At 38.2% G+C, this 27,234-nt stretch overlaps 1 protein-coding gene and 1 long non-coding RNA gene across 16 annotated transcripts in view; one reads left to right on the top strand and one right to left on the bottom strand.

The window, feature by feature from the left end:
- PTPRD (protein tyrosine phosphatase receptor type D) overlaps positions 1–27,234 on the bottom strand; it is a 2,782,277-nt gene that overhangs the window by 635,019 nt on the left and 2,120,024 nt on the right. The window contains exon 1 of one of the 15 annotated variants that reach the window (XM_069090738.1): positions 566–1,741. The exons of the other annotated variants lie outside the window; for them this stretch is intronic. The gene's annotated coding sequence lies outside the window, so the exon portion shown is untranslated. Of the gene's footprint in view, positions 1–565; positions 1,742–27,234 lie in introns of those variants that run through there. 15 annotated transcript variants of the gene reach the window in all.
- Positions 738–27,234, top strand: part of LOC138163216 (uncharacterized) — a 153,898-nt gene continuing 127,401 nt past the window's right edge. The window contains exon 1 of the long non-coding RNA XR_011168847.1: positions 738–853. This is a non-coding gene — a long non-coding RNA (uncharacterized lncRNA). The remainder of the gene's footprint in view (positions 854–27,234) is intronic.

The following is a 27,234-nucleotide window of genomic DNA, read 5'->3' as shown; positions in this document are numbered from 1 at the left end:
ACTAGTTCAGAGAAAAGAAAGAATCGCCCCCTCACAATAACCAGTCCTCCTTCAAACACAGTCACCATTGACTTTTTAAAACAAGGTTGCAGAACCTCAAGGGGGTGGGGAAGAGGAGAGTGATTGGTACCCCCCTCTACAGTCCCAAATACTCCGACTCCCCACCCTGAAGCACAGGGTGAGGGGCTAGCACCCATACCCACACACATACAGACACACACACACACACACACTCTCTCTCTCATTCACACACACACACACACACACACACACATTTCACTCATATTCTTCTAAAGCTATTTACACCTAAGACCAGCAGCAGCGTGCAGGGGTAGCATCTGTCCGAGCAGAACCAACTGTGCGCTCCCTCCCGTGCCGGAGTGCGAGGCGCCCTTCACGAAACACATGCATCTTGCACCGCTCTGGAGGTGCGAGCAGAGGCTGCCTGGGCAGTGGACAGGCGCCTGAAGCCTGGCGGCGGGTGAAAACCAGAAGTAGCAAGAAAGAAGGGTCGGCCTTGGGGAGGGGAGGGAGAAAGAGGTAAGGGTCAGCTGCGGGGAATTACCTGGTCATGTTTGCTCCCCAGTCACCGCCACAGCAGCAGCAGCAGCGGCAGCAGCTGTGCCGCCACCAAATGCCTCCCTCCTTTTTCCTCCTTCGCTGCCGCCGCTGCCGCTGCCACCCGCCACCTCCTCTCCGCTCCCTCTTCCTCCTCCCGTAGCTGTCTCCAGGCGGCCAATTTAATCCAGTCCGGCCACAGCAGCAGCCACAGCAGGAGCCCCGGTGCGAGCTGCTGCCTGGCCCTCGTGCGGCGCTTCCAGTCCAAAGCCGGGAAGTGTAAGAGAGTCAGAGAGTGAGTCCAAAAAGCCGAAATCCGGCATCCAAAGGAGCGCGTCCCCCCGCCCTCCCTCCACCCCTGCCCCCTTTTTCCTCCTCCTCCTCCTCTTCCTCCTCCTCCTCTTCCCGGGCCGTCCTCCCTCTCCTCTGGAGCCCGCTCCTTCCGCGGCGTTTTCTCCTCCTCCTCCTCCTGCTCTCTCTTCTTTGCTTGCTGCTGCTGCTGCTGCTGAAGCTGCTCCTGCTGCTGTTTCTCCTCCCGCTCCGGGGTGCTTTGCTCCTCCTGGCTGTGGGGTCCTGCTCCGCTTCGCCTCTCCTCCCTCCGCCTCCTCCTCTGCTTTCCTTCTTTCTTGTTCTTCTTCCTCTTTAGTAGAGTCTGGCTAGAAATAGCAACTCCGTGGGTCCCCCCAGAGCTTCCCTCCCTGTCTCTTCCTCTTCCCCCCAAAAGTGCGGTGCAAACAAAAGGGGGGAGAAAATTTCATGGATGGGGAAGGCAGGACGGGGTAGGTGGGGAAAGGGGGAGAGGAATGCCAAGGAGGAAAAAAAGGAAGAATAGAATCAAAGCCCAATGGTAGGATAGGATACCAGAATCATTTCTGCTTGGAGAAAGAATTGGAGGAAGGGAAAAAAAAATGCCAAAAAAAAAAAAAATAAAGTGATCGGAGATGCTTCTTTGTTTGCTAGTTTGTGTGATTTTAAAATCTTCTTAACGTGGCACATATCCTATGGGATCCTGGTGGTCCATGTGTGGCAAAGCTGTTGTGATAGTGTATGCAACTGCATGTGTGTGCGTGTCCGGGCAAGAGGTTTGCCAGAGTCAGAACGACTAAGCTCAACGAAGCCCAGAAGCGTCTCCCTGAACCTGGACCACTGGCTGACTGAGGTCTAGAGCGCTGAGCAAAAAGGAGAGGCTGGAAAGATGAAGAAAGGAGGTACTCCACACCATACACACACAGAGGAGGGGGTGGGTGACGTCACTCCCTGGGATCCATCTACTAGGCCAGAAAGGACCTTCTGTAAAGCATTCACTCATTCACTCATAGAAACATGCCTGGTTGTTTCCAACACAAGATACTGTATGGGTGCACCAACCTGCTCGAGGAATAAAAAATCATAATATTGTCAAAGAATGATGAGAGCACTGGTTTTGTGCCTTGTCTGCACTTCACCTTGAGGGCATTTTCCATGTAGCTAAAGACCCTTGCTTTAAGTCATTTGGGAAGAAAAGAGGGAGAAGAGAAAGTGTGCAATCAGAACTCCAGTTATAGGCCTTTTTTTGTTTCACACTACTTGATTTAACAATATTGGAAATGCAGTGCTCTCCAGCTCCTATGAAGAGTACTACAAAGCCTTTTCTTTTTGAAATACATCCAGTTAAAGAGTTGCAAAAGTATTCAGCCCTTAGAACAGCCTTATGGGGAAGGAGCCCTGTATTTCCTCCAAAAGCTAAATGGTTTCAATAATTGTAGTATGTGTTTGTATTACTAGCTAAGAGGTCAATTTTGTTCTAAGTGGAAAATACCTTTTTTTCTTCATTCTTCTCTGTGTCTTCAACATATTGAAAAAATTTGCACTGGGAAACCAAAGTGGGCAATTCATTTATAAGAATTTTTTAATAAACTTGGCTAAAAAGGTAGAAGTGAAGAGACCTTCCTCCTTCCCACCTTACCTAAACATAGTACGATTTTACTCCTGCAGATTTTAGTCTGTCTCTGAAAAGGAAAAACACACAAACAAACAAACAAAAACACTACGGTTTCCACCTAGTGATGCAACATTTTAACTTCTTTCGAGGGATACCTACTTGTTTCCACAGCCTTGTCACTGATAACCTTAATGGCACTGAAGGATTGGCAGTAATCCTATGCCCCTTACACATTGCCTCTGAGAAGCCTCACATTTATCAATGATACGTTTCTTAAATTAAGTTTAACTTTTCCATTCAGTTTGGGGGAGAAGTAGCCTGGTTTGGCTCTTCCATATGTTCTTTTTGTCAGTATCACAGTAGAAATCTTAGTAAATCCGTTTTTTGAACTATAACCTACTAGAACAAGCCTACGTAGAGGGTTTTTCACTTCTCAGATTCCTCTTTGTGCATCAGTGGTGTTGCGTGAAGCAGAGCATAAGACTAAGCTTTCTGCTACCTAAGATCTATCCACTGCCTCCCTAAGGGTGCACATGGATTCCCTCAAACTCTAGTATTTACTTGCAAATCAGTCACCACTCAGGTCAGAATAATTGCTTTCCCCTTGAGAATGTTTTTTTGATAGTCACAAAATGTGGCAAGGTCAGTCTTCCCTAAACAGAATCATTTATAGAGGAGTGATCCGAATTCATTGATTTCCCTCTGTAACTTCAGTCCCTAACTGCTACTACATTTTAGAACCAACAGTGATTTTTGACCCATTGGTCAAAAATCACAAAATCAGACTTAGTAGGGCCTCTTAGTACCTGTATTCCAACTGATCTGTGACTGGGAATCCCTTCTAAGACATCCATAACAAGTTGACTCCAGACTCAGCTTGGAGACTTCCAGTGAGAGGGTACTAACTACCTTCCCAGATGATCCATTGCTCTTTGGGGTCGACCTCAATAATTGTTAGGAAGATTTTCCTTATATTAACTTTAAATTCACCTCTTTCCCTGAATTGCTCCTGGTTCAGTTCTCTGGGTCAAATAGGATAAATTTCATCCCTGTTTCAGGTGACAATCCTTCAAATACTTGAAGGCAGTTATACTATCATTCTCAATTCCTTCAAATGACCTTCACATGGCAATTTTCTCCAGGCCTTTTATCATTCTGATTGCTCTCTCCCAGATCTACTTCATCTAAGTCTTCTCTGAAATGTTTCCAGAACTGAAAGCATTACTCTAGATGAGGCCTGACCATCACAGAGGAACTATTGTGGAACTGTTGCTCCCCTTGTTCTGGACCTTCTCCCAATACAGCCTAGTATTGAAAATGGAATAAAAAGGAGGAGGCAATAAATGCCTTAATTTAGTCATCCCTGGGGGTAGACCTCCCAGTTTACTACAATATCATCTGGAGTTATTGCATCATAAGAATGGGTTTAAGTAAGATAATGGAAAGAGTATTGTTTGAGGCCAGAGGACCTGGGTTTTCATCCTAGCTCCATGACTACCTGGGACCTCGATTAAGTCAATTAAACTTCTCCAAGTCTTGGTTTCCTCATCTGTAGGGAAGGAGAAGGAAATAAACACTGTGCTTAGTGCTTTTTATAAATATTAACTCATTTCATCCTCAAAAAACCTGCAAGGAAGGTGTTATTATTATCTTCATTTATTGTTGAGAAAACTGAAGTAAACAGAAGTTGAGTCTTGCCCAGGTTCACATGGCTAGTAAGTGTCTGAGGCTGGATTTGTAACTCAAGCCTTCCTGACTCTAGGCTCAGGGCTCTTTCTACTGTGGTATCAGTTGCCTATAAAATGAGGTAAAGTGGATTACTCTTATTGAACTCTATGGTCCCTTCCAGCTTTAAATCTATAATCTTCAAACAAATGATTCAATAAAAGTAATGGGTGACCTTCCCTAAACCCTATTAACAAATTATCTAAACTTTGCATCAAACTCCTCCAGAAGGAAGGGTCAGTTATACCCTTCTCTTCAGGATAATCGAGTAGAACACATTAGTGTTCCCTCTCCTGTTCAAAAGGGATGCCTGCACTGAATACATCTTTTGAGACACCTGCTACTTCTAAGATGGCATTTGAACTTGAGTTGAAAACTCTAGTCTTGATAGTAGTCATGTGACCTTGAGAAAATCTAGATTGACAAACTTATAGAGATAGGAGGGACCACAGGGATCGTTCAGTCTTCTTTCTCCAAATGATGAAATTAAAATCCAGAATGGAGGATAGGAGATGGGTTGGCCAAAGTCACACAGTCACTTAATGTAACTGTGGCTGAATTTCATCTATAAGGATCAAATGTGATAGTGTATATGAAAGTAATTTGAAAATTACAAAATTATATACAAAAGCAAGATTTCATTTTTATCATTATTTTATTGTAAGTGGCTTAAAAATATTAAGACACTAATAGATTACACAAATAGATGAACTGCATGACATCCCAGATGGCCAACTAGGAGATGCAAAATTCAGAGGGATAGGGAAATGGACCCATCATTTGGAAATAAATGGAAATGCCAGGTAGAGGATTGTCAATTCTGTTATTTCATAGATTTATACTTTCACTTTAAGTTTCTATTATTGTGGCTGAGAGTACAAAACTGAAACAGTCCCTTCCCTCAAGGAGCTTCCATCATGTGGGGGGCAGACATAGAGGTGACCCTGGATTCTTGAAAACACTGCAGTGGAGTACACCATCTGGCAGTCCTGCCAAGCTGGAAACACTTGAAGTTATTAGCCAGGTGAAACAAATGCTCTCTGCCATCCAAGGTTCAACCCAGATGAAAGGCTGGCCAGATTCAAAGTTTGACCAGCAGGTATAATGATTTGGAGGTGGGGAAATACAGATGTTCAGGAAGATCATTTCCTACAATGTGGAGAGATTGGGATCTGTACCAGTGGAGGGAGGGAATGCCCTCACCAAAGAAGTCTCAGTGAAGGAAGAAGTAAATTATAATTCAGAATTATATTTTAATTATTCATCATGTAATGGTGGCAAAAATTATAGTAAATTTTTAAAATTAAATCCAATTAGTGAAGGAAAGAGTTATTACTGAGTTACCTTTAAAAGTCACTTAAACTCTCTGGGCCTCAGTTTCTTTATTTAGCACATGAGGATAATTTGACCAAATAGCTTCTAAGGTTCATTCCAATTCTGAATCTATGAAACTAAGTGAGTGGCTCAGGGTCCCATAACGTATTAGTAGCAGAACCACATTTATAAGAATGCTGATCTCCTAGACCCTCATCCAATCTTACTTCCAACTCCTTCAAATAAAAATTGTTTATCCTGCTCTGCCAAAAAAAAGGTTCCCATGAAATATTTTTAAAACGATGTTGCTTGTGTGGCAGCCCAGTTGTACAGTGAATAGAACACCAGCCCTGAAGTCAAGAGGACCTGAGTTCAAATCAGGCCTCAGACACTTGACATTTAACTAGCTGTGTGACCTTGGGCAACTCAATCCCAATTTCCTTACTGTACTCCCTCCAAAAAAATGATAATTTTGGTCCTGTTTTTCAGATTAGAATATTGTAGCTGAGAATATATCCGTTCAATTCCTTTTCCCATACATCCATCAAATCCATATGAAGCCCCTTTCATGCCTCATGGTAGAGGAGCATCAAGAGTGGTTCCTAAAAAAGTAAAGACATCATCTCTGTCCTCAGGAAACTTAAAACCTGGTTGGAGAAACAAGATGTCTATTCTAGTGAATCATCATGGGAAGACTCTCCTCTGATTTATTAATCAATGAATAAGCAATTAAGAAGCACCTACTGTATGCCATGTATTGTGGTAGACACCAGGAATGCAAATGCAAAAAAAAAAATGGGGCAACACCTACTCCCAATAAGAGAGTATTTTAATCTGGGGAATGCAGACCTAAATAGCCACCACCCTATAATCCATATTTTTAGAAAGTTTAGTGAGCCTCAGAGACGTTGAGCAATTTAACCGTGGTTATGCAGCTAGTAAATTCCAGAGACCAGATCTGAACCCAGGTTTTCCTGTTTCCAACATCCTCTGTTCCTAGGTAGCCTTCTATCCAAGTATTATCCAGACCCTGTCAGGCCTAGTTTCCAAGATGAGACCACTTCAGTGCAGCACTTAACAGAGATGTGCAAAACTGAACAGTAAGAAAACAACATCACCATAAATACTGACACAATTCTGATTAAGAAACAGATCATTGTGGACTGAAGCTGCTCTAGGAAGTTATTATTAAGTCTTCCTACATTTGAGTTTTTGTGCCAGGTCATGTAAACATCCTCTCTTTTCTCAACATAAAAGAACTTCACTATTTTTATTCAGGAGTCCTTGTTTCCATATTACAAACACTATTGTTTTAATGGAAAAAAAAACCTTTACTTCTCTGTAAAATTTGTTCTTCAGCTTTTAGGATGAGCACTCAGCAATGGAATAACTGGGAAAAGGTCTAGAAAAACTGGAACTCAAATTGAGTTCTGACTTGATGCCAACCCCATGCTGCATTTCACCCTAGCCTGCATTTTGTTGTGTTAGAGGACATTTTGGTGCGGGGCTGTTGTCCTTTGGCCATGCTGCTGGAGATTATAAAGTAGAACTGAGACAAATGGTCATTCCCATTAAACTCTTTAGCAAAGTGGGGCATTACATTAACCATTGGAATCATCCCAATCCATGCAAAACTGAGTCTTTTAAAAATTTTCTGGCAATGAACAAGAAGTGAGGGGGACAACACGAAGGATATATTGGAATTACCTTTCCTATTTTTTCTGTCGCATGCATTATGATAGCCGTATATTACAATTATTTATAATTAATATATGACAAGCTGTCACCTAAAATTTAACAGGTGATTTGTCAAGAAGTTCCATTAATGCATACATTAAGCACTAGATTGTAGACTAATTAGGGAAAAATGTACCTTTGTTTCTGTTCACTTAAATATTTGGGATTCACAGTATTTAAAGATTTTCTGTAACTTTTAAAATGAATGTGATGTGATCATATAAACAACTATATGCATATGCATATTATTAGTAAACAATATTACTGCATTCAGTAAGGATGTTGTCATTACATATCACTTTTGCATGCTAATTTTCTGTCTTAGGAAATCAATTGTATAATCTATCTTTATCATTTAAACTTTAAAATTTCTTATGAATCTTTCAATTGAGAAATCTTTAATATATAAAATAATATGGAAGGAAAAGGAATTCTAGTATAGTTGTTATTTTGTATTCAGAATTTTTGTCTCATTCTGGAGTTTTGCTTTCCCCTAAAAGGGGTAAAGAAGAGATATTTAAAATATTCCTAAAGTAAGAAGCTACCTCAAAACAAGTAATTAATCACTCACTATAGGGAAATCTATGGAGACTTGACTGATGAAGCACTTTGCATTAAACTTGATGGAAAAACATTGTTACAGAATGGAGATGAAATGCAACCATTTAAGGGAAGGGTTGTTAGTAAAACCTCCTTGAAGGAAAGAAAAGCTCATTCTCAAAATTTAGAGAAGTCAGAGGCAGTACAACTTTTTAAAAAAATATATTCAAGGTACAAACTGAAAATAAAGGTGATCTTTGCTTTACAAGTTTCCTTTGTTAAAATAGCAAAACAAATGTATAACATGTTTTAACATAGGGGAAAGGAGGAAAAATAGAAGAGCATTTGTTAAAATCTCGTTTTGCATGAGTCTAGCTTATCTATCAGTTCTGGAGCATGCTTCAGAGTGTTAATGACTGGCAATCAGCAGTAGTAAAGGATGCAAAATTTCTTTAATGAATGAATGTGCTTCAAGATTCAGTGGTTAGAGTGAATAAAAGTAAAATCTGAGGCACAGCAGTTTTTCCAAGCTAATAAAATGTCAGTGTCCACGATCCAAGTTTAGATTTCACATTCTTAGCAAAGAAGCATTGATACAGAGCCATGAAATTATTTTTAAAGGGTCTTTCAAATAGAGTTTCTGAAAATGATTTCCAGAAATTCAGAGGCAAAAGACCACAAGTAGATTTCCATGTAGCAGAAAGTATGTTTCTAACAAAGGCAGGAGATTATAAATGGTCAGTGACAAAAAGTGCTGTTATTGCTTTTTATATGGGATAGCATCTGAAATATCTCCTTGCTCTGCCTATACCAACAACATTCCTAGCAATAAAGTGGCCGGGACACAGAACCACAAAGAACTGTGGGCTTGTCCACACAGAAATAGAGATAATTTCTTTTTAAAAACAGAGACTTTTCAGCACCAGCAAAAATTAGCAATGGTTTATGAGATATTCTTCTAGCTGGTGAGAAGGTACAGTGATCCTCACCATGCCTTCTGTGGAAGCCCAAATGGAAAATGGAAACTGACAGGGGTGGGAGAGAAATAGAACTTCCATATGTGATAAGGGAGTACCAAACACTCACAAATGTTCACCCACACACACTCTTTGATGTTCTCCTTAATGTAGCATTTTACCACCTGCCTCTATGGCTTTTGCAAAGATTGTCCCTCAGATGTGGAACGAACTCTCTACCTTTTAGAGAATACCCAGTTTCCTTCAAGTTTCAAGCTTAGATGCTATCTCTTAACAGGGCATCCTACATCCACCAGGTGCTAATGATCTTTTTCTCCTCAAATGATCATGACATAGTTACATTTACATGTTGCATCTCACAACAAAACGTCAATTTGTGGACAGGAATTTTTTCTTTTTAATTTTGTATCACCAGAAACTAGTGTCCAGTCGGTCCTACTGTGTGCCAGGCACTGTGTTAAGTGTTGGGGACACAGAGAAGGATAAAAGACAGTCCCTATCTCCTAGGAGTTCACAAACTAATGGGAAAAACAACTTGTGAATAATCATTAATAATATACAAATACAAATAAAGAGTATAAAGTATGCATTGGATATAATCAACAGAGGGGAGACATTAGAATTAAGAGGGATCAAGATAGGCTTCCTATAGAAGATGGGATATTAATTAGCAAGGAAGCTAGGGAAATGATTGATTTGCATTGGAGAAAGGGGAATGAAAGGGACCTTCATACTATACAAAGAAAGCAAATGCAGAAAAAAGGTGGCATGTTGAATAACAAAGTTTTGCAATTTCTTACTTATTGCAATATATTGATGAATCTGGAATCGTTTCAATGTGAGTACTCCCCGTGGCAGACAGTAACCCTTAGACACTTTCTCATCATGTTCAATTCTTGTCTACATCCCTTCATAGAAGCTTCACAGAATTATACCAGAAGAATTACATAAAAGATTATCATCGGAGAGATATATGAGTGGAAAAGGAAGCAATGGAGAATATCCATTGGATAGCCTATATATTCCACTGATGTATCCATGTGTTATCAAAGGAAATTTCTCATATGGTACTAACATTTAAAAAAACATCTTCTTGAATAAAATCCTTCGAACTGGTTCAGTATCAACAAGACAAGACTTAAAAGAAGTATTTGTGTTGGATACGTAATGTTTTAGTATGTGTATACATAAATTCCACTGCATTTTAGTTGTAGCTAGAGGATAAGTAACGTCCTCTCACGACCAAAAATTCTGTGCTTATAGTTAACCCTGTCCATAGCCAAAAGAACAGGAGGATGTGGTAAAGCTTGACCACTGGAAATGAGCATTGACAAGAAGTGACTATAGGATGGAGGGTCATAAAACAAAAGTCTCAAATTTTGAAAGACACTAGAATGGCATGTTACCATCCTATTTTCTTGCTGGAGCCAGCCATTGCTCCTGTTCATTCTGCGCCTCAATAAGAAATCCATGTGAGAAATAGTTGTAGGTCCTAATAAGACTGGCCGTAGGAGCTTTTGTCTTTTCCCATTCTACAAAGTTCTTGAATGAATGAACCTAATGACTAGACTTACTAAATATGTGAATCAACAATCCAGTGGGAAATGTATTTTATTATTTACACTAAGTGGCCTGATCATAGAAGGAGTGTGCCAACAGGGCTAAGCAAACTGAACAGTACATTTCCTAGAATTCATAGGTCCTGAGTAAACTGCATACCATCTGGTGGTTTACGTATAGGAGAAGCCATAGGATGTAGCTACTTTAGTAGATTCATCATTAATTTTTATTGCATTGTATGTGTATCTTATTGTTTTATTGATTCCATACTTATAGTAGAGCATTATATATATAATGTCTAATCATGTGCTGATTTTTCCTGTGGTGAGGTCACCTCATTGTGCTCAAGTCACAGGATTGGGACTTCGGGGAATATGGCAAGTTTAGGAAAGATGGACAGAGCTTAAGAATTTATTCCTACTGGATAAACAGATAATAATCTGGAAACCTTGAATATTAATTTGGCATGACTGACCAGATTGAGGCAGAGATGGAAGTCAGGAGAGGGGTAAAGTAAAATAATAGCCAGAATGAGTATGATAATTCCAAGAACCATACCTTTTTGACTGATAGGATCTGCTTAGTGGCTAGCAGCAGTACCTGGATATTAATTAATAATGACCAAAGTACAAATTTACTGACTCCCGAACTGCACTTCGGTTCCTCTCATTTCCTATTAGCACTTATCTATATCTACAAAAATCACTAGACTCATCTTTGTCTCAGCAGAGAGGCCAGGAAATAAAGTAGGAATTACTCTTTCCTCATACACAAGACCATTAAACATCACCTCCTATCAGTACTAGAGCCTGCTTTGACTCTACCACTTAAATTATACCTCGTATTCAATTTGTAAAGTTGCTTTTATGCCTCATTTCTTTCTTTATAAAAGTCCCCTTTTTAGTCTTGTTTTAGGAATTAAATATTTTCTTTGAAATCAGAATTCTGTGGGCCACAGGACAAAAAAAATGACTGCTTAATTGATTTATATTTTTAAAGCAGTATTACTCAAAACAATCTAGTTAGATAGTACAAATGTTATTCTCGTTTCGTAGATGAGTAAATAAACTCTGAGAGGTTAAGTAACTTGCCCTTATTTTTACAGCTAGTAATTGCTAAAGGCAGGATTCAAGTCCAGACCTCCAAACTTCAAGTCGGTTACTCTTTTTGTCACATGAATTTCCTTATTATTTGAGTTTTTCTTTTTTTTTTTTTTGATGCTTCCTTGGTATGCAATTTTTATTTATTTAATTTATTTCAATGGTCCTTCATATACAAACAACTGTCACTTTAAGAATCTATATAGGGAGGGGCGGCTAGGTGGCTAAGTGAGTAAGATCACCGGCCCTGGATTCAGGAGGACCTAGGATCGGTTCTGGCCTCAGATACTTAACACCCACACAAAATAACTGGCCGTGTAACCTTCGGCAAGTTACTTAACCCCAATTGCTTTAAAAAAAAAAAAGAATCTATATGGGAGTCAGAAAAAATATTAAATAAAAAGTCACTCTATTCAAATATTGCATATCTAAGTACTACGAATACTCTGAACCATTTTCATTCCCTGCAGCTCAAGTTAAAGAGAAATCAGTACCATAAGATCAATCTACATTTCAAGGATCCATATAGACATCTCTAAAGGAGGAAATGAAATCAATGATTAATTCCATTTCAATGAAATCAAATTATTTTCTTTCTCTTGCTATAAAATCTTTTTGGTTTCTAGTGTTTTAAAAATAAACAAAAGTGTTATATTCAATGAGCAGCCCCTCGTCTCATAGGAGGGGACTTATGCAAATGTGAAAAGGCTGCAGAAACTGTTGGAACCACGAGTGTAAGTCCTAGCTCTAAAGAAAATTTTTTTCAACCCTCCTTTTCCAGTATCTGAGTATTTAAAGCAGTCTAAGGTTTCCTTGGAGCAGCTAGGTGGCACAATGGATTGAATGCCAGAACTGGAGTCAGGAAGACCTGAGTTCAAATTTGGCCTCAGATACTTACCAGCTGTGTGACCTTGGACAAGTCACCTAACCCTGTTTGGCTCAGTTTCCTCATCTGTCCAATGAGCTGGAGTGGGAAATGGCAAATGACTCCTGATTTTCTACCAAGAAAACCTCAGATAGGATCATGAAGGGTTGGACACTAATAAATGAGGTTCCCTTATTTAAGACTACAGCCTCCCATTTTCTTTGTATACTTCACTAAAAGAAATCCTCATAGACCCCTAACATCTGTGTGCTATTCAGAACTAAATGGGTTGTTGAACTGAGCTGGTTTCCTGGGATTCAACTATCTATTTGACACCTGAGAAAGAGAATGAGGGGGCAGATTGCTTAGATCTTATATTCTTTTGGTATGATTGTGTGTTCTACTCACTACAATCCAAGAAACCTTGTAGTCAAAATTAAGGCAAGTGTGGCTGTCTCTACTTCTCAGTTTCCTGAACCTGACTAGCTTAAAAAGTCTCATTATTTGTGAGTGAGAAATATATGACTCATCATTCCTTAAAGAACTGATTTTCCAGGGAGAGTAACAACCTTTTCTGAGATCTGCTAGCCATCAAAACATCAATATACAACCATAGCAGATGTCTTTTTAGAACAGCACTATGTTCTATAAGAGGAATTTGTATGTATTAGAATGACAAAAAAGAAGGTTAACTCTTCTTATTAAAAAGTGGCATTAACCTTATGACTTTAAGCTTATTACTCTCAAGTTGGGCATAAAAAGAATTATTCTCCTTAAGGTGAAGAGCTATTTTAGGAAAACAAACCATTTGCCTTTGTTTCTCTCCTTTTCTCATCACTATTATCACATTGAAACCTAGATCCATTATCACATTGAAACCTAGATCCATGATCACATTGAAACCTAGATTCATGATCATGTAACTCCCCTTATTCCAACCTTTCAATTTGAGACAGCTAGATGGAAAATTGGATAGAGTTCCAGGTCTTAAGTCAGGAAGATGTGAGTTCAAATCTGGCCTCAGATATTGTCTAGCTGTATAACCCTGAGCAAGTCACCAAACCCCTGTCTGCCTCAGTTTCCTCATATGCAAAATGAGGATGATGATGGTACCTATCTCCCAGGGTTTTTGTGAGGATCAAGAGAGATCATATTTGTAAAGTGCTTAGCACTGACACATAATAAGTGCTATATAAATGTTAAGTAATAAAAGAAAGAAAAAAACATAGCAGTAATAGAATTTTTCTGAGAATCTTGCATATTGAAGCTAAAACCATTATTAAGAGATCGTGTTGTTGGGGCGGCCAGGTGGCTCAGTGAGTAAGAGCACTGGCCCTAGAGTCGGGATGACCTGGGATCGATGGGCTAAGATACTTAGCACCACACCTAGAGATAATTGGCCGTATAACCTTGAGCAAGTTACTTAACCCCAATTGCTTTAAAAAAAAAAAAAAAGAGATCATATTGAAGAGAAGAATCACATTGAGACTCCAAATTTATCATCAGAGTTTAATTCTCATGAGTAGACCACATCAGTTAGCTCGTAAGTTTTTGTATGTCAATAAACATCATAACACCCACCACAAGCATAGCAATTCAACACTAGAACCCTTTCTTGAATGAAATTAAGTATGATATGGGGGCGGCTAGGTGGTATAGTGAATAGAGCACCAGCCTATTTCAGCCTAATCAGGAGGACCTGAGTTCAAATCTGGCCTCAGACACTGAACACAAAACTAGCTTGTGACCTTGGGCAAGTCACTTAACCCCAATTGCTCTACCTTACCCCCTACAAAAAAAAGCAAAATTAAGTATGAAATAAAGTGGATTCCACCATTAAATCTGCCAATTGTCATGAGCCCTCCCATTTCTAAATTATCCCTTTGTTGTCCATTTCTTGCCTGTAATGAGCATGATGAAAGGAACACCTACAAAGGAGATGAGCTGGTCCACAACCATGGCTTCTGGGACTGTGGTGAAAAAAATGCCCTCCCAGTCTCTTTTTCCTCCCCTACAAAATAAAAAGGGCTGCACTTGAAGGGACTCAATCTAGATCTCTAAAATCCTTTTATTAAGAAAGACTTTCATTCACTCCTTTCTGTCTATCCAAATCTTAACCATTATTGAAGTCACTCAAATTCAGCCTCCCAAACTACTGCAGCCTGAAGTGACCTTTTCCTCCTCCAAATCTGTCACTTATTGCCTTCAAATGGTAAGTTAATTGTGTCTCTCCTATGGTTTTTCTGAGCTATTATTTACCATTATAAAGTCTTGTTATTGTATTTAACTTTTACGGGTATCCTCCCTAACTCCCAACTCAATGGTAAGCCCACATTTTTCTCTCCCCAATTATAGCTATTGGTATGAAGAGAGGCTTGTACATGTGAGGCCCTCAAAAGAGAAAGGGCAGTTAGATTTGATTGTTCTTCAGCAAATCCACAATGGTAACATGGATTCCTGTAACTAGCTTTTCTTCCCAGGGGTTAACTTTTATTGTTGTTTGCTGAAATAGCAAGAAAATGCACAGGTGGCACTCTTACCTGAGTTACCAAGTTTTAGAAGGAAGCTCTTCACAGTGTGCTGACTTTAACAGTCATACCTGGGCTGGAGAAAGCTACTATTTGCTGCTGGTGATGGAGGCTTGAGTCCTGCCTACCACCCTTCTAGCCACCACCTAGGGCCCGACAACCAGCAGAGATCGAAGGCTTCGCTACAGAAAGGCAGCTATAATTACCTGAAATTTACTGTAAATTTCAGAGCAAACCTGGTAGCCTGCTGAGGCCCATCAGGGTACCTTGGCACTCTGACTGGTAATCCGATGGTTCTAGTTGCTACTCAGAGAGAGAATTGAGCCCTCAGCTATTTGTGTTGCTGTGTTTCTTCCTTAAGCAATTGTATTTTTAAAAGCTTTAGAAAGAAAAGAAACTCCCCATCCTAGGTTCTGTTTCTTTCTGTTTGTTTGTTTTTAAAGACAGGATAATAGCTACCTTTGCAAAGATTACCTTTTATAGGATTTGACTAAAAACCAGGAAAGTTGAGTACTCGCCCCCCACACCTCTTAGAGAAATCAAGTTACTCGTTTAAACAGTTTTTTTCCCCTTCTAAGAGAGGAACACACATGGCTTATATTGCTTTATAATTAGGCTGAATCCTTGCAAAGACTGAAATGAAGAAGAGGATTTGATTTTGTGTCTACAATGAAATATCCTTGCCTGGAAATGGGCTCCAAATGCAGAAAAGAAAGGCAGGGCGGGGGAGGGGGGGAAGGTTGGAAATATCTTGATGAAATTAAAGGAAGAGAATTTCCTGGTCACCCCCTTCAACCTTCCCTAAACTCTCAAACTTTCCAAATTCTTTTGGTTCACCAATTTGACCTAGGCAATGCCATCATATTTAGGAACCCTGCAGTGGTTTGATTCTATTTGCTGGGAAAGTATCTTGCAAAGGAGCACCTCCCAAAGAGCTTGGCCTTCTTCTTCCCTGGACTAGGGAAGGCCTTGGTAGTATTGTCCCTATGTGAACATGTCTGGTTTTATATATGAGGCTCTCCTGTGCCGTATTGCTTGCAGGGAGGGCAATGAAAGTGGAGAAAGATAAAATCCCTACATCATTTGGTCAATTTTACAGTCCCAGAGCTTCCTCCTCCAGCCACATGTAACCCTGATAGTTACTTTCAAAATATTGTACATTTGAAATAAACACATCAGTTGTATTTATTATGTAGCTAACTTTCAGATGTTGGTAATGCAACATAAAGGAACTTATGCCATCCTTTGGAATCCAAAGGGGATGAAAGAGCTGGATATTTCAGTAATTTGCCTGCTCAGCAGAATAAAACAGGCACCCTGCTCAATCCCACCAGCAGCTGTCCCTTTCCTTCACGTCTTTTTTGTCTTCCACCCCTGGAGCTACCACATAAATGCATATGTTGCTGTGTTCAAAATTAAAGTGCTGGCACTCTACCTTAGTCACTTGCTTTAATTTCCATTTATAAAAATGTTCCCATCACTTTTTTTTAAGAGCCTGGGCTCATTTACAAGAACCAAAAGACAGACAACCCAAATAAACAAACTGTGTAACCCAAGCCAAATCCACCAACAACTGGGATGCCTTCCTCCCTCTGCATCTGAGAAGGCCACCCTGAAAAGTCACTTAGTTGAAGTATATCCTTTGCTTCAAAAGCTAAAGACCAAAGCATATTTTTTAAAGGCCCCAAAATAAAAACAAAAACCAAACAAAACCCTGAGACTGTTAACACCACAGTAAAAAAATGCTAAGTACACACTATCAAAGAAATCCAGGGACTAAGTCACACAAGGTTCAATGGATTAAATTAGCACCTTGAACAAAACCTTTGCAAAGCCAGATAGCCAGAACAAAATGCTCAATAAACAAGAAATGTGTCCATATGGGCCTTTAGAAAAATAAGAAGCCAGGAATCTGAATTCTCATTAACTGCAGATATTAACTAGTCTTAGGGTATTCATGACCAAAAGAGTTTATATATAGGTCCCTGGGCTATGTCTGGTTTTAAGATTAGCTTCTAACCATCCTCAGAAGCATCCTAGTTAGCAATCTTTTGGCATGATCCCAGACAAAATGGCCAAGATTGTCATAAGTAGAATCTGTTGCTAAGCCATTCCAAGAATGAAAAAAAAAAACAATGGGAAGGACTCCAAAGTGAAGCAGAGAGTTCACTAAAAAAAGTTTATATTGCTTTAGCACAGTGGCAAAAACAAAAGCAAACAAACAAAAAAATACCTTCTTACCAAAATTCAAAATTGTAGATGAATTATTTCCAACTTTGACTTGGAGGGTCCAGACCGATGCATTGGTTGAAATAGCAAGACAATGTGATAAACCCATTACTCAAGCTGGGACAGTGATCCTCATGTCCTAATCCATGAGAAATACATTCACTACAAGATGCCAATCTGTGAAAGTCAACATTGATACAACTAATCGATACCAAAAGGCCAACTGTTCTTTCTTTCTCTGAATCTATGGAATGAACTGTTTAAAAATAGCAATCCCCTAGCACCCCAAACCAAGGCCTGCCATAGCTCCAGTAGGAAACAAAAAGCTTATAACAAGTAGTAGCACCTCTGGTGGTATCTAATTCAGTCAAAATAATTTCACTTCTTGAGTGTTCCATAGTACCAAAGGGTAAGGACTTTGACAGTGAAAAAGGTAAGATCTGAGAGGAACAAACTTGGAGTCTGTATGGTGAATGGCTCATGCTCATCTGTGTTAGAAGATACCGAGGAGACTTTATTCCATTCTATTGAACAAGAGGGTGATATGATCTCCCATTCCTTATCAAAACTTTAGAGAGTATTCTGGCTGTGCTTTTTTTTAGTTTCTCTGCATGATAGTTTTATACTTGAAAATATCATGCTATTTTTATTAGGTACTTGAAGAAAAATTTTAAGCTTAAAATATATTTCAGACAAATAGAAAACTTGTGCAGGGCATAACACAAAGGTCCATCTTTTCAAAATCAGTATTCTCTTGGGGATATTGTATGACTATCACATGATACCATGATGTAGGAAGAACCAAATTTCCAGATGACTTGAAGGAATAATAGGAAGATATATGGTGAGAGTAAAGTATTTGCAGTATGTTACCAAGATGAAGAAGGAATGTAAAAGATACCATTAAAGATATGTATGACTGAAAAAGGAGGTGGGGTAGTAATGTAGCAAAAACAAAGAATGATAGATAACCTGTTTTTGTCAGTAACATCTATGAAATATTCAAGGACCTATATTTCTGATACATTGGGTAGGTTCTCTATAGAGAATTTATAGGAGGGTATGGATCAAAATTTAATAAGATGAGAAAGCAAGAATGGGTTGCAGTTTGCATGGGTAGAAGGAATAGTCACAATAATGGCATCCAGGATCCAGTGAAATATTTTTTTTGGAAGGGCAAATGGGGTTGACTTGCCCAAGGTCACATAGCTATTTTTTTTGTTAAGTGTCTAAGGCTGGATTTGAATGCAGGTCCTCCTGACTACAGGGCCAGTTCTCTAGTCACCGTGCCACCTAGCCACCCCAGTGAAATATTTTAAACAAAAGCAAAGCTCTAATTTTAATTGTAAAGCCAGTTTTTTTTAACCACTCTGATGATCAAAGGATTTTTAACTGAAATGAGGTGATCCAATTCAAACCCCAGTCCACCAGGTAAGGAACCTGAGGTTCACTCAAAGGTGCACAGCAGTAGAGCCATGATTCAAATCCAGGTCCTCTGTACCCACTGTTGTTTTTATTACCCTATACTTCTAGTTAGACTCGATTAGAACCAAATTTCTATAGGACACATATCAATGTGAAGATTAATTGCTCAAATTCAAGGCTTTGTTATAACTTTATGTAAGCCTTGTTGATGTAAAATTTCCTTCAGGCCTGGTTTTCATCATTCATATGTCTCCCTCCTTTTCTATTTCTTTCTTTTCTCAAACTGCAATTTTAATGAAAGCCATCCAGTCACAATTCCAAATTTTCAGAAGGAACACGTTTTTCAGCACAGAAGACACCATTTGCCAGGATAACACTAAGAAACCAGCCAAGTTGCTTTGGAGGAGTTACACAAGTACATTTCAATAAGTATCCAAACAATCCTTGGCATTCAATTAGAAAAATAAGTCATCATTGCATTTAAAAAGTCCACAAATATGAGTGCTGTCAGTGGAAAATATAGTTACTCACTAAGGGAAAATGTTTACTTGAAGTAAGAATTATTTTATGGAAACCACTGTAAGTTTTAGAATACTTACAATCTGTTCAAGTGGGTCACTAGGCAAAATGGTACTGTAGCAGTGTGCCCTAAGGCTCCTTCATCTCTCTGCATAGAGAATAAAATGAGTTTATGTTTTTCTGCCACTTTCCAGTTTATGCAGCACTTTCCTCACAATAATCATGTGAAATAGGGTTACTTTTTTCTTTTTGTCTTGACTTGTGATGTCATCAGGGTAGAGAACTCCTAGTGTGGAAATGCCTTCTACCAACTCATCTCTGACTTCTTGTCTTAAAAAAAAATGCCTGCAATATCAAGAGGCTAAGTGACTTGTCTTTGTTCACACATCCAATGTCAAGAAACAGAACTTGAAGTCAGGCCCTTCTCACTCCAAGAGCAGTCCACTATCTGCTATAGTCACACTGACTTTCCCATAAAGGAATGAGTGTATTATTCCCATTTTGCAGATGAAGAAACTGAATCTTAGGTTAATTGACTCTCTCATGCTCCTACTTTTAGTAAGTATCAGAGGAAGTATCTGAGTCTAAGTCTGGGGCTTTTGACTTGGAAATGATCTCTAGGCCCCCTAATGAAAAGTTCTCTTTACATATTGTCCTTGGAGTAAAAGTAAAAATGTTCTCTTGTGTTGTACATTAACTACCCAGCTTTTCCTCAGAGACCCCTGTCTTTTTCGCAGATGTGTCTGAAACCTCATGACCTGCTTACCTATTAGCCTTTAGAGCCATCAGTGATTCTTCCTAAAAATAACTTCATACCTTTACATAACTACCTAACTTTACATACCACCTCTTTTACTATTTGGGGCAAGAAGGGATAAGTGATTTAAAATTTACCTTTTTGTTCAGAAGAAAGCTCCTAAAAGTTTCTTCCTAGTTACAGAGAGAATAAAATTCCTCTAATCATTCCTCATATGTGATCTTGCCCTATCTAGCAATCATCATAATAATTAATATGATTTATATAGTGTTATAAGGTTTGCAAAATTCTCACAAATATAACCTCATTTTATCCTCATGACAACCAAGGGAGGTATAGGTGCTATTACTGTCCCCATTTTATGGAAGAGGAAATTGAACCAGATAGAAGTTAAGTGACTTTCTCAGAATCAGCTGAATTTGAACTGGGATCGTCTTGACTCCAGCCACAGCTAGTGGGTGAGTCAATGTTTGAAACCAGGCCTTCCTGACTCCAAGTGAAGTATTCTATTCACTATGGTAGGCTTCCTCTCAAAAGCCCAGACAACTCGAAGATATCACCTAAGAGAATAGCAAATTGATCAAGTAGGAAAAGCTGATCATTTTTTTTTTCATTTTTCATTTGGCTTTCCTGCTCCATACTCATGTCTGCTCTGGGAGGTCCATTATTTAAGGCTTTGCTGACTCCTGGTTGTTACCAAACTCCTAACCCAGAGAACTGAAATTCATGTGTCCTATCTTATCTTTTTTCTCTCTCTTTGCTTTCACAAATGTCACCCGTGACTAATTTGTGTTCAAAAAATCAGTTTAGAAGAAAGAGGACTCTCTTATTGGCTAATGGCCTAAATCCTTTTTAGTATGTGACAATTTTAACTGGGGCTTACAAGAAATGACGTCCCCATATGCGTCGCCATGTCCAAAGAAATGTTTTTAATGGTGGGTATTTCAAGACAGATACTGGGTCTTGCAGCAACATAGTGGGCTTGTGAGGAGTCTCAGTGCCCCTTAAATCACACCACTGGGGTACCTATCTGTATCACCTATGCTTAAAGTTCGCTCAGCCTAACATAACAAAGAATAATGAGGATGGAAGGGATCCTCTGAGATCAATAAAAACCACAATCAAAACAACAACTAAGATTTACATAGTGTATACTTATGTGCTAAACTTTGTGCTAAGTGCTTTACAATTATAGCTTTTGGTCCTCACAACACTGAGAGATAGATGCTGTAATAATAATATTAACAACTATAATAATAACTAGCATTTATAGTTCTTGCTATGTGCCAGGAAATGTGTTTTCTGATTATTTTCTCATTCGATCACGTTCTTTTAAAGATTAAAGCACCAAGAGATGCAAAGTGTCTTACTCAAGGTAACATCCCTTCCAGTTCATTCTACCCCACCCCAAGAGAGCAATGCAAGTTCTTTTCAGAGGGAACAGATAAGTGCTGTTCAGACTCTTGGCAGGGATGGTGGTGAAGACAGATGGCTTCATCATCTTTTTGCTTTGGTTAAGGGAGAACTCTTCCATAATGGCACACTCATATAACTTTAAGATGCTATTTTCTTAATGTTATTTCTTAATGGCAGCTGCCCACCTGCTACCATCTAGCCAGACTTGTGGTGTCCCTACTGAACATTTTTTAAAGGTTCCCTCTCCCAAATTAATTTGATTCAATTTAATTCCACAATGATTTATTACATACCTATAAAGGTGTCAGGTGCTTGCAGTAGGTGCTGTTAAAGTAAAAAGTCACTCCCCTCAAGGAGCTTGCAATCTACTGATTTAAAAATCCTGATAGTGTGAGAATTAAAGCTTGGGCCTCCTCGCTCATGTTCCAGTTCTTTAAAGAAATAGTTAAATGACTGCTCTGACATTCCTAGCAAAAGCATAGAAAAATGCATTAAATTAGCCCCATGGACACTTTATTGGGTTCCACTCTTGCCCATTACATTTACAGACTTCTGTGCCACATGGAAGAAAAAAAAGTACCTCTTGAACAGATGGGGGTAAGTCCCTCCCCACATTGTTAACATAAGCCAGGCTTCTTGGTGCCCATTTCTGAAAGTTTCTAACTGTCCCCAAAGTTTTAGTGCAGTTGTATCCCTTATAGTTGAGATCTATACTAAGGCTTTGGGGACACTCTATATATGGGGTCACAGAGGAGTGATCAAAGAGGTAATTTAAGGCTTGCTCTCAATTTACCAGAAATTTATTCATTTACCTGGATTATTCAAAAGTTGATATGCTTTAGAGCTGGAAAAGGACTTTAGTGATCATCTCTTCTTTTTATAGATAAGGAAACTTCGCTCTAGGGAAGAGACTTGTCAAAAGTCACATGAATGGTAAACAAGTCAGAACTTTTTGAATCCAGCTTTCCAAATTCTAAAGTCAACTTTTATACTATTGACATACATCCTGAGTGCTGGACATAGCTGTGGCTTGTAAGCCAAGTCATAGATCCAAGTAACACCTTATTTTTATGGACTAGCTGGTCCAACCAGGTATCCTGTCAGTATATTCTGTTTTAGAATAGATCCTGTAAGAGAATATTACAAATCCTTTTCGAACCAACAGCTCCATATATTTATGTAAAGGTTTCTAGTCAACATTTTATTTCTTGAATGTTATTTGAAAGATGCAGCAATATAATGATAAAGGGAAAGCATCTTATGTAAATATGGGAGGAATTTGTAATTTTGTCAGTGAAGGGACTTCCCATGATTCAGTAAAAAGCTGTCAGAGGGAAATAGAGGTTAAGTGACTTGCCATGTGTCACACAGCTACTAAGTGTAGGAGGCAGAATTTAAATCTAGGCCATCTTGACTCCCAAGTCCAACACTCCACCCACTATCTTATACTGGGATGTAATCTATGGAAAAAAAAAATCTGAAATCTATATTTTGTAGAATTTTCTTTCCTTAATACTTAAAGACACTCTGTAGATAGAATACATGTCCTTAAGTCATTATCCCTCATATTGACATATATACTTACATATTTCTATTGCATCTTCTCTCCAATGGGTCTTTCCTTGCCAAGTTAAAAAGAAAATGTGGGGTGACAAAAGTCCAGATGTATTTTTGGAAGGTTTTCAAGTATATCATAAGAAATGAAATGAAAATGTATCTAAATGATTTTTTATTAATACTCCACTCAAAGTGTACACTTTGGAATAGGCTCATCAAACTAAATGTACCCATGAAAAGGCTGTCATCTGCTTAGACATCAGTTTACTTTTCTCTTTAAACTCTGCAAATAGAACAGGAACATTGTTTTCTTAGGGAAAATATTATAAGTACTGAACACTCCCTGTGCCTATAAATCTCCTTTGTAATACTCATACACTGTAATATTACAGGATAATCATTTTGCTGCAATATCCTCAGAAGAATTTGGAGCTTTGTCAGTTCCTGGTTAAAGGTTTCATTATTTGCTCCTGGCAGAAGCCCAGTCACAAAGAATTCATTGGTTTATAATTCTAAGTTAATACACTCTAGCCATTTAAATCTTGGAAATTCACTTGCAAAAAAATAATAATAACCAGCACATTTTGTGCTCTTTTATTGATTGTAGGGATTTTTTTAACCCAGAAACCCTGATCAGCCATGGAAACAATTACTAGTTTCCAAGTCTTGAATCTTAAAACCAAATATGTTTGCAAATATCACCTGCAAAGTACTGGTCTTAAGACTTTTTTTAAAGTGGGTTGTATTTTTAAAATATGTTCCCTATTTTAGCTTTAGCTCTACCTTTCACTTTAAATAACTTGTATTATACAAATCATATGAAGAAACCTAATCTGGGCCCTATTCCAATAAGTCAAACATGATTAACCTGGGTTAACCTACATAGATTATTAGTGATTCATTAGAACATCACTTAATCCACCTGATTAGTAAGATATCTCATATTTCTGTGTTGTCAGATTTGTAGGAACAATCTAGATAATCATGCAACTTTTATGTAGACATTTGATCTTTCCTACCTGAAAGGATTTCAGAGCAACAGGACATTAGCTCATTACGTGAATTTAATTTATATATTCTAATGCCTCTTGGCCTTTTGATCTTTTTATTGCTTCCTTCCCACCCCAGGATAATTTTCTTTTTTTGGTTTGGCCCTATGATTTTTATAGAAGAAGAATGTGGAAATTCCCTACTCTGGTGCCATCTACAAATATTTGAAACATATAATCTAAAAAAAAAAACATTTGATTGGGGGCACTGAGAAGTTTAGGTTACCTACCTGTAGTCAGACAATTAGCAGGTGCCAAAGGCAGAATTTGAAGGGAAGAGCTTAAGAATTTATTAAGTGCCTATTCTTTACAAACACTGTGCTAAGTGCTTTATAAGTGTTGTCTAATTTCCAGGTCTTTCTGAGTCTAAAGACAACCCTCTTTGCACTAGAACATGCTGCCTCTGTAGGGCAGATTAGATTTTAAAAAGGAAATCAAAATGGCCACTTATAAAAAAAGCACCATTACATTCACTTAAGAGAAAATAAGCATAGGTACCCTACATCCCTAAAAAGCAATTTACTGTAACTCCCAAATTTCTGTTAAGCCTGATATTCTTTTCTTCAGACATTCCAGGAAAGATAAAGATAAACTCTAGTAGAATATCAACTCTACAAACATATTCAGCAAGGATTTAGCATAGATTCCATTGGGTATAGCTAGCTGCCTTTGTATTGGCTATGATGGCTCACAGGTTAAGCCTGAGGAAAAACCTCCTGACACCTTCTATGCTGGGGCACCCTAGAAGCAACATCAGTCGTTCTAGGCTTGGTACTCTGGGTCAATTCATTGTTGAGGACAGTTTCAAATATATTCTAAGGGAAAACTAGTGTATCCCATGTGGAGTAGATGCTACTTCTATAAGACAATGATAGTCTGGTAGCTTTCTTTTCCCCTTAAAATTGCTTCTTTTCAATTTTTCTCTGTATCTTCACAATCTTTCTTTCTCCTATAATCTCTTGATCCCATTTCTTTCCACTCCTTCCAGAAACTTTGATTAACCAGTTGACCTTTTTATCGCTTCTATTTTCTTTTCTTTTTAATTTATGGAATAAAATAAGCATTTCCATAACATAGTATAATAAAAATATGATTGTACATGAATCTTCAAATCTATTGCGTACAACTTGCTATTCCTTTAAAATACATAAAAAATTTATCACGTAAAATTTTCCCCTATTTTTCGTCACTTCCTTTCACCCTGCAGATGGATAGACACAATTATGTATGTGTGTGTCTGTACATATATACACACACATATACATACATGCATACACACAAATAATATATATACATGTATACATATATACACACTGCATTTATGTAAATCATTCTATACATCTATTTATCACTTCTTTCTCTGGATGCAGATAGTGTCGTCATTTATATGTCCTCTGTAGTTAATTTGGGTACTTATAAAAATCTAAATGATTTATTCACTCAGTTTTTCTTAAAACAATATTATTACTGTATACAACATTTTCTTTGTTCTGCTCATTTTATTCTTTAATATTTCATGCGTCTATCCATTTTTTAAAGATAATCAAGTTCATTATTTCTTATTGTACAGTACTATTCCATCACAATCAGATATTATAATTTGTTCAGCCATTCTAAAATTGACAGACATCCTGGAAGTTTCCAGTTCTTTGCCACCACAGAGAGAGCTGCTACAAATATTTTAGAACATATAGGTTCTTTTCCATTTTCATTAATCATCTTTGGAAATAGAGCTAGTGGTGCTATTGTTGGGTCAAAGGTATAGGAAGTTTAATAACTCTTTGGGCATAATTCGAGATTTCTCTCCAAAATGGTTGGATCAGTTCACAATTCCACTGATAATGGATGTGTCCCACTTTTTTCATGTCCGCTCTAACATTTGTCACTTTCCCCTTCAATCATTTTAGCCAACCTGATGGGTATAAAATGACATCTCAAGGTTGTTTTAATTTTCATTTCTTTAATCAATAATGATTTAGAACTTTATTTACATGATGATAAACTTTTTTATCTAGAAACTGTTCATATGCTTTGACCATTTATCAACTTGGGAATTATTCATATTTTATAGATTTGACAAAGTTCTTTATATATTTGAGATATGAGACTTTGAGAAACTATACATTTTTGCTTTAATTTTTTGCTTTCCTTCTGATATTGGCTGTGTTTGTTTTAATTGTGCAAAAACTTTCTAATTTTTAATTTAATGTCACTTCTATTTTCAATCTTTCCTCCACAGGCTCTTTTCCCTGTCCCTACAAACATATTTAAGTAATCCTTACCCTAAAAAGGGAATAAAAGAGTAGCAACTAGGTGGCACAGTGAATAGAGCACTGGCCCTGGCGTCAGAAGGACTAAAGTTCATATCCGGCCTCAGACACTTAACACACACACACACGCACGCACAAAACTAGCCGTGTGACCTTGGGCAAGTCACTTAACCCCAATTGCCCCACCTTCCCCAGCTCAAAAAAGCAAAAAAAAAAAAAAAAGAGAGAGAGAGAGAGAATAAAACAAAGTGGGATTTCTTTTACCATGCAAAGTCCCTTCCAGTTTTTTTTATTGCCAAACTTCTTATGTTTATATTTTCTCACCTGACTTCTTCATTGATCATTCAAAACACCTTTTCCACAAGCATTGCTAGTGTTGATTTGATTACAGTTTTCAGAGTAAGAAAGTGGGAGATAGCTTCTGGGGCTAGTGCATTATGTATATGAGGAGCTCTCCATCAGGACAGCAGTACTCCTGAGTGTGATTTAGTGATAGGGTTGGGAGGGCGCAGGTAACAGGAGAAGTCTATGAATCTGGGCCCTAAGTAGATATGGTAAACATCTGCTTATATAATAAACTATCAACATGTCCCCTCTGTGCATGGAATTAAAGGGGTAATCTCTAAAGAACAGAATTAATTTTTATAAAAACTCATTAGAAATGTTCTATCCTTTGATTCGGCAATACCACTTCTAGGACTGTATCCCAAAGAGATCATAAAAATGGGAAAAGGACCCACAAGTACAAAAATATTTATAGTAGCTCTTTCTGTGGTGGCCAAAATTGAAAACTGAGAGGATGCCCATCAATTGGGGAATGGCTGAACAAGTTGTGGTATATGAATGTACTGGAATACCATTGTGCTATAAGAAATGAGGAACAGGCAGACTTCAGAAAAACCTGGAAAGACTTTTATATGAAGTGATGCTGAGCGAAGGGAGCAGAACCAGGAGAACATTGTACATGGTAACAGCCACAGTGTGTGATGACTGATTTTTGATAGACTTAGCCCTTCTCAGCAATGCAAGAATATAAAACAATTCCAAAAGACTCGTGATGGAAAATGCCATCCACATCCAGAGAAAGAACTATGGAGTCTGAATGCAGAGCAAAGGTGACTATTTTCTGTTTTGTTTTGTTTTTCTTTCTCATAGTTTCCCCCATTCTTTATGATTCTTCTATACAA

The sequence above is a fragment of the Petaurus breviceps genome, unplaced genomic scaffold (assembly GCF_028583685.1).
Source record: "Petaurus breviceps papuanus isolate PSGF00001 unplaced genomic scaffold, PetGlider_PUasm1.0 187, whole genome shotgun sequence".
NCBI classification, from domain to species: Eukaryota; Metazoa; Chordata; class Mammalia; order Diprotodontia; family Petauridae; genus Petaurus; species Petaurus breviceps.
The sequence above is the reverse complement of the archived record's forward strand: the minus strand, read 5'-3'. Positions and strand labels throughout refer to the sequence as shown.